Source organism: Cyrtonyx montezumae, unplaced genomic scaffold (genome assembly GCF_038088225.1).
Source record: "Cyrtonyx montezumae isolate F1298 unplaced genomic scaffold, pur_monq_1.0 scaffold_22, whole genome shotgun sequence".
Lineage (NCBI taxonomy): Eukaryota > Metazoa > Chordata > Aves > Galliformes > Odontophoridae > Cyrtonyx > Cyrtonyx montezumae.
Genome location: NW_027071959.1, coordinates 5,302,054 through 5,314,677, shown reverse-complemented (window position 1 = coordinate 5,314,677; position 12,624 = coordinate 5,302,054).

Genomic DNA, 12,624 nt, shown 5'->3' with positions numbered 1-12,624 from the left:
ATAAATATATATATATATATGTAGACCTTTTGTATAAGTTGAAAGATTGGTCACTTTGTGCCTTTGGGAATCAGCCATCACGGGCCATGGTGGAACAAAGACAACCAGTGTGACCTGCCCCTGGTGGCACGTGTACACCTTCCCACAGAGAATGATGGAGGCCTGAATGTATTTCCAGAGAAAACCATGTCCAGAAAATCGAGACAGCTCCTGGCAAATAAAGGAGAAGGCCAGGGCTCCTTTCCTGCAGTGGGAGGCAAATGTGTAGTGATACGGCTGTGCCAAAGGGTTCCGTGTGTTTGCTTGGCTTTATCCTTGCCTTTAAAAGTAGTGCAAATGGACTTGGCCTGGTGTCAGATCAGGGACAGCTAAGAAACGGGGAGCTCTGACAGCACCATTTTGACACTTAACCAGCACTTATTTCTGTTAGGGATGAGCCCAACTTCAACATGCTTGGGAAAGAGTTCAGACACATGGGTTTGCTTTGGCCCAGTATAAAGACCAAAGCTTCTGAAGAGAGACTCATACCCAGATCAGGGCTCAGATTTCGTGTCTCTTGGTTATTTGGGTGCCGTGTCTGTGAATTTGCAGTGATCCAGGGTAAAACTTCGAAGGAGATGAGGGTTTGGATTTGAGTCTGCTCCAAAAGCTTTGGAATGCTTGGATCTGGGATTTTTGCTTTGGGCCCACTTCTAATTTTTCTAGGATTTTTAAAGAACATTTAAATGTTTCCAGGGTTTTGGGAGAAGGACGGATTTAAGAAGTTGCTGCAGAAAGTTTGCGTTTGTTTAAGATGTGTGCCAAGAGTAGATGTGCATCATGTTTCCTAAAGTCTTGTCAAGGGTGCATTTTGCCCGAAGGCTGCAAGAGATGTATTAAGATAACCTTTATTTTTTAATTAAAACTGAAATATATAAATAAACCAGTTGTTGTTGTTTTTCTTTCAGCAGAATTTTCTGGGTTAGGTCGTTCGTTCTAACAAACTTTGGAGAACATGGGGGCCATCGAACTTTCTGTAATGCTCCTGGGCAGGAGGCATCATGCCTGTTCCTTACAGCACCTTGCTGAGGTAGGTGAGGGTGCTGCCCACGTCACCTTGTCACTGGGTGCAGGGGAATGTCTCAGGGTGCTCTCACTGGTTTATCACCTCCCCTGCTTCACTTCTAGTGGATAAACTGGCCTCTGTGACCATGTCCTTTTTTGGGGAGCTGTGGGGAGTAATGATGTAGTTTTCATGTGACTTATCCAAGTAGTGTTACATGAGGGGAAAGGATTTCTTTTTTGTTTTCCTCATTTCTTGCTTGCTGAAGTTTGGAAGACTCTAAGTCCACCTCAGCATCAGCTCTGCACTGGCACACACGTCTGCGTCAGTATTTCATACAAGGCAGAGCTCCTGCTGACTTCAGCCAAGGGCACTGCTGCACACACTGTGCAGTGCTAAGGACTTAAAACGTTGCAATCAACTTTGAAGAGGCTTCTACAGGTTTCAGTGCATCTTAAAGAGAAGAAAAAAATCCACCAGAGTTGAGCAATGTTCTTTTGTAAGAAACGCTGAAAATCGCAGGCACGTTGCGCCATTTAGCATTTGTACCTGGAGACAGAAAAGGGACCAGAGATCTCTCTTACCTCTTGTGTTGAAAATGTGGACTGAGAGCTACAGAAAGTTTCCCCTGCCATTAAAACACGTGGAGATTGGTTTTGGAAGCATTGTTCTTTCCACAGAGCCCTAACAAATGCGTGACAGGCGAACGCAAGGGTGGTGGGGCAGAATTTTGGCCCTCGTCTGGTTAGCTGGAGTCAGGATGCTGTGTGTTGCTGCAGGTTCTTTTTCTGTGGAAGTCCTTTTTTTAACTAAAACAACTTTACTTCAACCGTATCTATTGGACTTGAAATGGCATTTAATTTAAAAAAGGCCCATGGCCTGTTTATACAAGAACGAGATTAGATGGTCTATAAACTGTATAATTGTCCAGTATTGTTCTTGGATAGTAGCAACAGCACTATTATCTCAAAATAAAATGTTTCTACAAGTCTTCTGTGTGCTATTACTCGGGATGAAGGGAGCAATTTACTGGAAATAATTTTCCTAATGGGTTGCACCACTTAGTTTGGAGTTCAATAGGTTTGGAAGCCTGAAGAGGGGCACTGAATCAAGCCATCGGATTTTGTATGCACATCCTTTCATAAACAACAGCAAAAGAAAACAACAAGATAAGCCAACAACACTGGCTTCTGCTTCAGGGAGCATCAGAGTTTTTCTGACTTCTCTGAGTTCAAAGCAGAAAAAATATCTTCCAGTGCATTTTCCTAAAACTCTTTGGAGATGGATACTGAGCATAGCATTTTGGAAACTTCAATTGTCGGTGTATACCCTTTCTTTCATCCAAAATGTGTTCCACAAAGTGGAAAACAGATGTAGGATTTTGTACTGATAGCCAGTGCACTTATCTAACTTGAGGAATTTTAATGGATTTATATGGTGTAGGAACATAGAAACAGGAAAAATGGCTTTATTCCCCTGAAGCAGAAAGAGGTGTTTGGTGTTTCTGTGCTATTGAAGGAAAAGGAGAAAAAGGTGAAGTTACAGAATTCTCAAAGTCTTAAGGAAGGTGAATTTCCAAATCACGAGCGAAGCTGGTGATCTTCCAGCTGAGAGGTTTGGGGAAATGTCACTTCCCACTTCCCAGATGAAAATAATTGTTTCTGACTCAACTCTGCTTCACAGTGGGAACAATTCCAGCGATGCTTTTTTTTCTTTTTTTTGGTTGTTAATCCCATTCTAATCGCTTATGAGTCAATCTGGGTGAGAATGCAATACTCTAGCTGCCTGGGCTAGTTTTTAATGAGTCCATAAGACGTTGAAGATGTTTTTTGTTCCTCTTCTGGATGAGCAGCAATCTTAGCATCTTATTTTTCAATGCAACAATGATCAAAATTAGCTCTCTTAAATGCTGCTTCATACTTGCTTTACACTGAATTATTTTCACTGACTTTCCTGAGAGCTTCTCGAGTGTTCATGGAAAGCCTGTTCAGAATGTGTATGTCAAGATGGAACGAAAGCAGCAAGGGATAAAGAGTAAAACCATCAAATTATCTCTTGGGTAAATCTTTTCACATTTCTCTCTTCTTTGTCACATCTGCAGCTGGAGAAAAACACCTACAAATTCTGGTCGAGTTGAACACACTGATCTCAGCCATTGCTAGTAGGCAAGTGATCCTTCTCTTGTTTTAAGACTGTCCTCTGTTGGGTTTATTTCCCCTCTCATCACTGGAATGCAAACAACTGAGTAACACTTATCCTCTTCACTTTGGGCTGAGCCTCAGATAGTCTTCAAGTTGGGGCTGCAGAAAACATGGCTGAGCAAGGTCAGCCTTCAGCTGCAGCTGTGTGTTCTGCAGTGATGCTCATCTCTTGAGCCTAGAGTTGTGCTCGCTTCATGTTCCTGGGATCAGAAGGAACATTACACGTTTCTCTCTAGGTACCCTTCTTCAGAAATGAGGGGCTTGAGAGCTTCTTTGCAGAGCCAAAACCTGCCATATTGATGGTTCTATTTTTTTAAGACTATTTTTTAAGGCTTCTATCTCCCAGGTACTGAGACCCCCTGTCCTAAAGTGCCTTGTCACTTACCAAGGGGGTTGGATCAGAGATGTGCCCTTGGGGTTGAGCCTTGAGACTGTTCAGGGGTGTTTGGCTTCCAGTTCTAACAGCAAGAAACAAGCCCTGATGTTGAAATCCGAACTCCCCTACAGGGATGGAAAGCTCTCATATCCGGAGTTCTGGCTGGGACCCACCTTTTATTGTACCCACTATTTAGATAATTTTGCAAAGCACTGAGCTCATCCTGCAAAATGGTACGTTTCCCCCAGGTTCCAGCAAGGATGAATGGGCTGTCGTCCTGTATTTAAAAGAAAAAAATGGTTTAGCCCCAGGCCAGTGCAAAGGCATTGGTGTCGAAGTGGGTTTTCAGTTCCCCTTTGTTTCTATCACTTGCTTCAGGAGAAAAATGGAGAAGGGAAGTAAGAGAGGGATGGGTGAACAAAGTGGGGAAAATGATGTGAAAGGAAAAAGCACAAACTGAAAAGCTTAATTCAATCAAACTATGAAAAATAAAAACTGGGGAAGAAATTTTCTTGAAAAGTGAACTTCCTTTAGAAAATTATATGATAAATGAAGAAAGCTCTGGCTGTGTAAAGGCAGACTGATTGCTGGGGTTTAACTGTAGAGGCGAGGAACATTGTATTACAGATTTTCCACAAGTTTCCTCTTACACTGTATAATTAAAATGTAATAGAGCAAGGAACATTTGGGTTAGATTTAGACTATAGTAAAAGATTTGGGTCCAAATCACATACTGAAAAAGACACTGATAGATCAGGAATCTGGGATGACAAGTGTGAACGTCCTGTGAGAAACTTGCTCTTCTCCATCTCAAGGTCTGGTACTACCAGGTCGCATTTATCAGGCTTCACCATAAACTTCAGAATAGGTGGTTTCCCCTTCCCATGTTGTTCCCCTTGAACATACTGTCCCAACACACAGAAATAATTACACCTTAGCTTGGCAGTAATGGGAAGGAAGCCTCTTATCGCTGCTGGGATCCATAGGTGCCAAAAGGGAGATGTGTGCTGCTTGGCTGTTGCCAGTGGAGAGAGTGTAACCCCTCCAGGCTGTTCTGACATGTCCGTTACCTGCTGGAAACACTGGAGCACTTGTTATTCATGCAATTGAGAGTCATGGAGTTACTCACTGGAGAGAGGTTCCTGAAGTCATCCTGGTCGTGGGCAGCCTACATGCAAAGGGTGCTTTTGTTCCCCCGAGATTAGTGAGAAACTCTTTCTTCAAAAAGAAATTTCACAAGTCAGAATTTCCTGAGGAAGAAGTCTGCTGAGCATGCCAGAGCACTGCCAGAAGCACAGGAAGCAATGGTACCCCTTGGGCAAATGCTTCTGATATTTGCTAAAACCAAACAAACCAAACCCTTGTAGAAAAAAAACAGTATGAAAATGTCTGGGGCCTTCCACACTTCCCATCTGTGGGCCACCAATGTCTTTCCCCAGACAGCATCTAGCATTCTTATCAGGGGCAAAAGCAGCAGGTTCCTGAGCGCTGAAGTCCTTGCCCCTGTCAGTGCACCCAGAGCCCAGCTCACACTGAAGCCAAAAGAAAACCACTGTTGTCTCTATCAGAGCTGTGGTACCCAGTTCTGATGCTGCGTGGACCCTTACAGACCTGCAAGGAGTTGGTGGGGGTTTGGTTAGGGCAGAGTTACAGAGATCCTGAGCCCTGCAAGGTGTTGAAGAGGCTATTGCAGCAGCTGAATTAAGTACAGCAGGGCTGAGAGCACCTTTCCTATGTAGTTCAGTCACTCACATCCTTGTATTTATGCAAGAAGCAAACCTCAGGGAGAAAACTGTCAGCAGCATCCTCTCCTGTCACGGCCAGGAGGTCTGGGTGGCTGCTCCCATCACATCACTCCATAATTATGGTGGGATGGCAGAACTCAGCAGAAGTCATGGAAAAGAGAGAGGTGTAAAGGGTCATGATAACAGCAGGGCTTCTTTCTTGAGGCTGCTGGGTGCTGACAATCCCTGCAGTACCCCCAGGTACTGTTCAGCAAGCATCTTTAGCATGTGTGTATAAGGATATCCAGAGCCTGGGTCTGCTCCCAAGCCCATCACTGCTGCTTTCTCAAGGCAGAGCAATTGCTCCAGCTGTGACCATGCCCAAACTGATGGATGCTGATGGATGCACTGTGGGATGCAGTGCAGCTCCAGGAACATTCCATTCCCAAGGCACTGATGCCCTGCAGGTTAAGGGCAGTACAGCAGCAGCTCTCTGCATCTCCCACTGAGAGCACAGAACTGAAGCCCCGGCCACCCGAGGAGAGCTGGGTTTGCACGTAGGAACTTCTTGATGATCAAAATTAAATAAAGCTAATCTGTAACGTCATCCTCTTCTCCATATTTCATTTATTAGGGTGGGGAGCATGACTCAGAAAAATTATTTCCTCTCTTGTCCGTGCTTCTCACTACTGGAAATACAATGGTATTTTTTCCCCTTCGTTTTGTGTTATTGAGGATAATGATGCTGAGGAGGTGTCTGATAATGGGATTAGAAGCCCAGACTGGGAGTTACCTGCCTTATTCTGTGTGCCTGAGTGAATATTTACCCCCGAGGTAACAATTAGCTCCATTTGTGCACTGAAAAGTCACCCATCAGAGGTAATGGGAGGATGTCAAAGAGCAGCGGCCTAGCGGCCTGGATGACGTGGTTCGCAGCTTTTGCCAGCAGAGATGGGATAACTCCTCCTGAAGTTCAGCCAACCTCCCCACTGTGCACAAGCTCTGAGGTTCACTATGTCCCTTCCCAAGGACCAGGCCCCCTCCAGGTCTCCACTGCTCAAACATGGCCCAGCTCTGGTACTGCCTTCCCAAAGAGCACTCCATTGCTGGCTTCATCCCTGCCCTCAGTTCGACCAAATTTTTGGCCTTTGGGGCACAAGGAGGACCTGATCAGGACTTGGGTTAGAAGGGTCCCCCTGGGCCTTCCAGTTGTTGCATTGCATGTGTTGGTTCAGGCTTCCCCTAAGTCTTTCAGGTGCTGTTTACAAACACGTTAAGGGTGATGGTACATTTCTGCTCCCGTAGGAAAGCTGTTTCAGAAGCAAAGTCCCATGGCAGTCCTTCCTTAGATCCCATCTGTGCCTCTGTACATCCCATTTAGCTGTCTTATTTTTCTGTCTTTGCCTTTGATTGGTCACTAGCACATGCCATTCTCCCTCTCTGATGCTTCCATCCATGGGTTTTGTAGGTGGGGTCACATCTCCATGCAGCTCCCTCCTGCTGCAGCCCTGTCTCATGAGTTGAACTCCTTCCCCAATCACTCTGGTGTTCTTTTGCTGCTGAATTTATCTTTCCTGAACAGAAGTGTTGAAAACTGCACAGGTTGCTGTAGGGAAGCGGCACTGTTCCCAGCAGGAATCTCTCTCATTTTGGTGCTTCAGTTTCATTTTTCCATGTAGGCCACCTGGCTTAGTTAGCCAGAAACCTGGGTCTATGCATTCCCTCATTACCAGCCCTGGGATATTGCTCCTCCGATGCCTTGTGCCTCTGCTCCAGCCCTCAGCTTCTGCTTTTCCTGCAGGTTATACAATCCTCTTTGGTATGGCAGTCTGACTCAGCCTTTTGTCATCAGCACACATTGATGGCTCAGCCCTGCTTCTTCCACTCAGGATTTTAATTAAAGCCTCGTATAAAATTAGTCTCAGTCTGAAGCCCAAACAGCTCCATTAACAAACTTCCTTGAGCCCACTTGTCTCCCCCTGAATACTCTCCTGACCTCTATCTGCCTCTGTATCCTGACATACAAAACCCCATGTTAGTCAGTGAAGTTCTTAGTTCCCCGTACAGAGTTATACAGCTCATACAGATGACTGCTGCACAGCATTTCCTTTGTCTGTGACAATTTGAAGCCCTTTTGCTCTCTTCAAATTTTCTCCCCAGCTCTTGGGCACACGTGACATTTCTCCAGTGCCACCTCTGCCTGGATTGTGCTATTCCAGGTGTTGCTCTTGGACTCCCCAGCTCTGTGATAAGCATCACGCTGGCAGCACAGCTGATCTGAGATTTGTTCCTTACGGAATTGCCTCAGTTCCGGCTTTTCTGCCCTCATTTCCTCCCAAATCTGATTCCTCCTTTCATTAATTTGATTATTTACTCTCTTGGCTACATAGAATCGAGGTTACCATTTCATAAAGGTGAACTTTGCCTTCCAAAAAAGCAGAGCAGCACTTTCCCTATTTCGAGAGGTCCCAAAAGAAGTGGATAGCAATGGGGAGCACAGAGAGATGAGGGCAGGGCTCCCAGGTTCCAGCCAAGCCTCTTTCCTTCTCAGAATTCAAAGGTCACCCAGGCAGGGGCAGGGAGTGGGAGCAGTCCCACACAGTGCCATTTCAAGCAGTTTTGATGGCCATATCCCTCTGTACCTGCCAGTGGTCTTTATTTTTTCCTTTGGTGTTGTTAATCTTTTTTTTTTTCCCTCTTCCTCTCTGTTTATTTTTGTTGCAGATTTATTAGGTGCACAGTTAAGTACCATTTAGCTTTGCAGAGCTGTCATCACCAGTGCTTTATGAATGGGATCATTCACTGACAAACTATTTAAACACTAAAAAGGGGAAAATTTACTGCTGCAGGTCAGCAAAGAAGCCAAGATCAACTGAAACTCAGCTGCATTTCTCCTTGAATACAGGAATGTGACGAAGGAGCTCAGAGTTTTCTTTAACATATCCTCATCCTTAATTTATTCTTAAACGTCAAACTGCACGTCGCTCTGTTTTGCAGTGATATTTTACCTAAAATAATGCATTTCTTTGTGACAGCTTGCAAGAGCCAGCCCAGAGATGTGAGGATGCAGTGAGCACACCCTCTGATCAGTGCCTGTGTGCAGCCATGCCACTGCTGACACCAGTTCCAGGCAGGGACACGATCAGAAAAAGCAGTGAGGAGAGTTTTGTGGCCCAAACACAACCTCAGTTCTCAGTTTTGGCTGTTCAGTTTTGACCGTTTGACCTCAACCTCGAAGAAATCATACAGGTTTTTTTCCCATTCCTGGCAGTGGGGCAGAATGGGACTCCCTTTTTTCTACAACAGGCTCAGCAAGGCAGAGCATTGGGGCGGGGTGTCAGGGCTGGATTCCCCCTTGCTCACCCACTGAAGTTTGTTGCCCCATCCCTTTCCTCCTAGGCAGCACAGCAGCAGCACGTGGGGCACTGAAGTTATCACACGTGGTTCTCTCTGCCCACCTTCAGCTGAAACATCCCACAAGAAAAAGGAGTTCTATGAAAGAGGGCTTGCTTCATTTTAGATATTCTCCCTACTCAGCAAAAGGGGACAGTCTCTCTCGTACTTGCAATGGGATGCATGCAGCCTCCAAAGGACAGGACAAGGCTGACTGCTTGCTTGTGCTCTTTTGTGTGTTCAGTCACGTCCCCATCTTTCACAGTTGTCTTTAATGACTTGGGAGTGTGTAAGTAGATGTTTTGTTGCATATGTGTGATTATAGCTTCCAAGAAGGACTGGAGGAGCTCAGGAGGGAGCCAGGTGGCCTTGGTGTTCCCATCCCTCATGTCTCTGATGCTCTGACCCTATGAATTCCACCATTCTTTCCCAAGTGAAAGTTTTCCCTTCACCTGACCCTGGGATATTGCCAGGCTTATGCTTCATTATGCACGGGGGATCAAGTTGTATTGTAAAGTTGACAAAAATGACAATTTTATATATTTCACTCCAGCAATTCCACATTGCTGTGCAATGCTTCTTGACTAATCCACTTAGATTTAGAGTTAATCCTCATGCTCTCTGTATATTTGTGCGTAAGTATTTGAGAGATTTAAATGGACACCAGTAACTCTGATGGGGTCTAGTTTCTTAACATACCTTGGAAACACAATCTGATGGAGGAGGATGAGACACAAAGGCTTCTTTTTGGTAGCATTACGCTTTAACTTTATTCTTGCTGCAGGCTGAAATAAAGAAATCAAGAGCTACATGATCGTCCTTTTAAACACTTTACCAAAATTAGGTGCCATGTCCATTTTAGAGCTGTAGAAACTGAAGGCACGAAGAGGTGCCCAATTAATTTTAAGAGAGAAAGGCTCTGGGAGTGCTGGCAGACCCCAGGAATCCCATCTGATAGTAAAAAGGAAATGAGCACTGGTTCAGCTGCTCGTAATAAGTGTATTTTAATTCCTTTGGAAGGCTTTGGTGAGTGAACCAGGATGTAAATCTTTGTCTCGTAAATTCTCCTGGATTCCGATGCTTTTGATGCATGAGAAATTATTGCAGCAGAGTTCTGGGAGTGCTTTATCACCTGTAACCCCAGCCAAAGGCAGCAGGTGGGGGCCAGCTGTAACGTTCAGGTCTGGGGCTGAAACTGGCTCTTCACATCCATCTTCAGTGATGCCAAGATGCTGCAGATGGCTCAGGTCCCATTACTGCTTTGCCATTTTGGAAAAGTGCAGCTTGAAGCCCACTGGGATCCATTCTCACATCCTGATTTCTATATTCATCTGTTTTCTTAAGCTGGATGAACTGAGACCAGTGGTTTTCACCTGGATTTCACAGAAGTGTTGCTGTGCCTTCCCAGTGCAAGGTGCTGTCATCTGTACATTTTGCTGGCTCCTTCTCCCATGCACTCCTCCAGTTTCGGTTGGCAGTTGGATCACTTTATCCAATTTTTGTTGCTCTTATGGTATGTAAAAAATGAGACCTCCCCAGACTGACAACTAAGACATGAATAAAGAAACTATGCTGCACTTGCAAAAAAAATAGAGCAGACATTTTTATTCTCGTTTTGAGAATCCCTCAGGCAATGCCACACAGCAGCAGCTGGGGTTGGGGGGTTCATCTCACCTGACTTTGAGCATCTCAGCACTGCTATTCAGACTGCCTTCCAAATGCTTCTTACTGCTGGCTACAATGGCCCTGCGTATTATCATCCACATAAATTACACTTTGGCTCTTGGGTTTCAGCAGCACTGTGGGGCAGTGGGTCCTGCAGCCTCATTAAGCTCTCAAGTTCACTCTTCTTGCTCCTGTGCCAGTTCCCTCTTGCCCATCAGTAATGGGTGCAGGGACCTTCCCTGGGCAACCCTGGGTGCACGGCCCTACCTGCCTCACCCTTCTGGGATCTTGCGGGGTCAGAAAAGTGAGAGCAGAGTCAGGCTGTCGTCTCTGTAATTGCTGGTGATTCTAATTAATGAAGTTCTATTTTTATACAGCTTTTTTTCAAGAGACATGGGTGCTTTGGCATAACAGCAGACAGTGCATTAAAAATAGGTGATCTTGCTAAACTGGCTGTGGATAGTTACGCTGCCTTCTGTTCTTTGTTTTTGAACTTGGGGGAAGCAGAGAGAAATATCTGTGGTTGCTTAATGGAGTATTAATAACTCACTGTTGCCATTATTCCATCTGTCAAATGAGGAAATGTTGCCCCATGCTCAGGCAGTGTTTCTGAATGGAGATAGAATGAGCGTGGCTGAGGCTGTACGAAGCCTTCTATTCATAGGGCACTGTTCTGTGCTGTGCCAAGTCCCTTCCCTTGCATTCTAGTCATATTGTCAACAAATTCATTAGCTCTTGGTGCAGAGTCAGAAGCAAAAGAGCCATAATTGCAGCTCCTGGAAAATAATGCCTTCAGAGGAGTGTTTTGGTTTTTTTAATTAACATAATTTTGCATGAAAAAAAAAAAATCAGTCATTTCTCATGGATCATAAAATGAACTTGGGATGATTAGCTTCCCAGATGATGAGTTTAGAGGAGATATATTCCATCCATGGAGCAGGTCCTGAGCTTTGAGCTTACAGATATGCAGTGAGTGATGCATGGACCCTTCAGCCTGACACCAGCTCTTCTGGGTGGGGGATGTGCCAAATAATGCCCCGTGCCAAACACCTCCAGCTTGCTTCTGCAGGTTAAGGATATTCTGCAGCTGAAGGATATTTCCTGGTTGGTTTGTGGTTGTGTTTGTAAGTGTAAGCCTCTTCCTTTCGATACACATAGTGTTGCTCGTGTGGTGTATCCTATCTACTGACTGAACAAGGAAAATAAAAGCAGACAATTAAAACGAGGTGTAAAGAACTTCAGGAACTTGGATAAATTTAGATGGCAGTATGTAGTCTGTCAAGGAAGGAAAAGACATCTCCCTTGTTCATTTCACCTGTTGCAGTAGCTTGACATTTTTTCTTGGCTAAGATCACTGGGTTCAAGTGCAGCATAGTGCAATGCTATATAGAAACTCAGAGACGTAGTGGAGTCATATTTTTGGCTGACATAAATCAGCAGGGAGCCATTTATACCCTCTGAGGATCTGGCTGGGGATTAGCTATCTGCTCTGCTGTCCTCCCTGCCAGAGGCTCACCCCGTGGAGAAGGAATGGCTTTGACCCAAAGAAGTCATAAAGAGAGGTCGGGGTTACGCATGTGAGCTACCACGAGACAGTGTGGGAATTCACAGTGGGGCAGTGTCCGTGGGCACTTATTTCATTTCTTCTGTCCAGAGAGGGGTTAGTGTGTTTCCTTGGAGGGAGAGGAGCAGTGGAGGCAGCAGCACTCAACAGCCCCAGGTCTGTATGACAAAGGCATCATTGCACAGAGAAGATCCCTGCAAGAAAAGGGCAACACTAGGGAACAAAGGGAGCCTTCAATTGCAGATAAACTGGGAAAGCCACGTGAGTCATTAGCCAGTGCATTAATGGTTATATAAATTCTGGAGAGGAGAAGGAAGAGACCCAGTCAGTGAAATCTGACGTTGACAGGAAAAGCTGTTCCCACCTACTGCCTTCTGAGGCAGACAAAGGGTGAAGAAAAAGGAAAGAAAAGGTCGAAACCACATACAAACATTAATTAATGCTCTGCAGGCTTTTTCTTCTTGGCCATGTTAAAGCCGTAATCCTCAGGATTTTAAACAGTGGCTTTCTATTGGTCTCCAGATAATGAGTGTAGAAAGCAGTACTGTAGGAAAGCCTTCACCTGCACACCTCATCCCCAGCAGCCGGGGGCACGTGGGGCCGGGCACTGCTTCCCTTCTCCAGTGATTCTGCTGCTCTCTGCCAGGGGAAACGCTCCC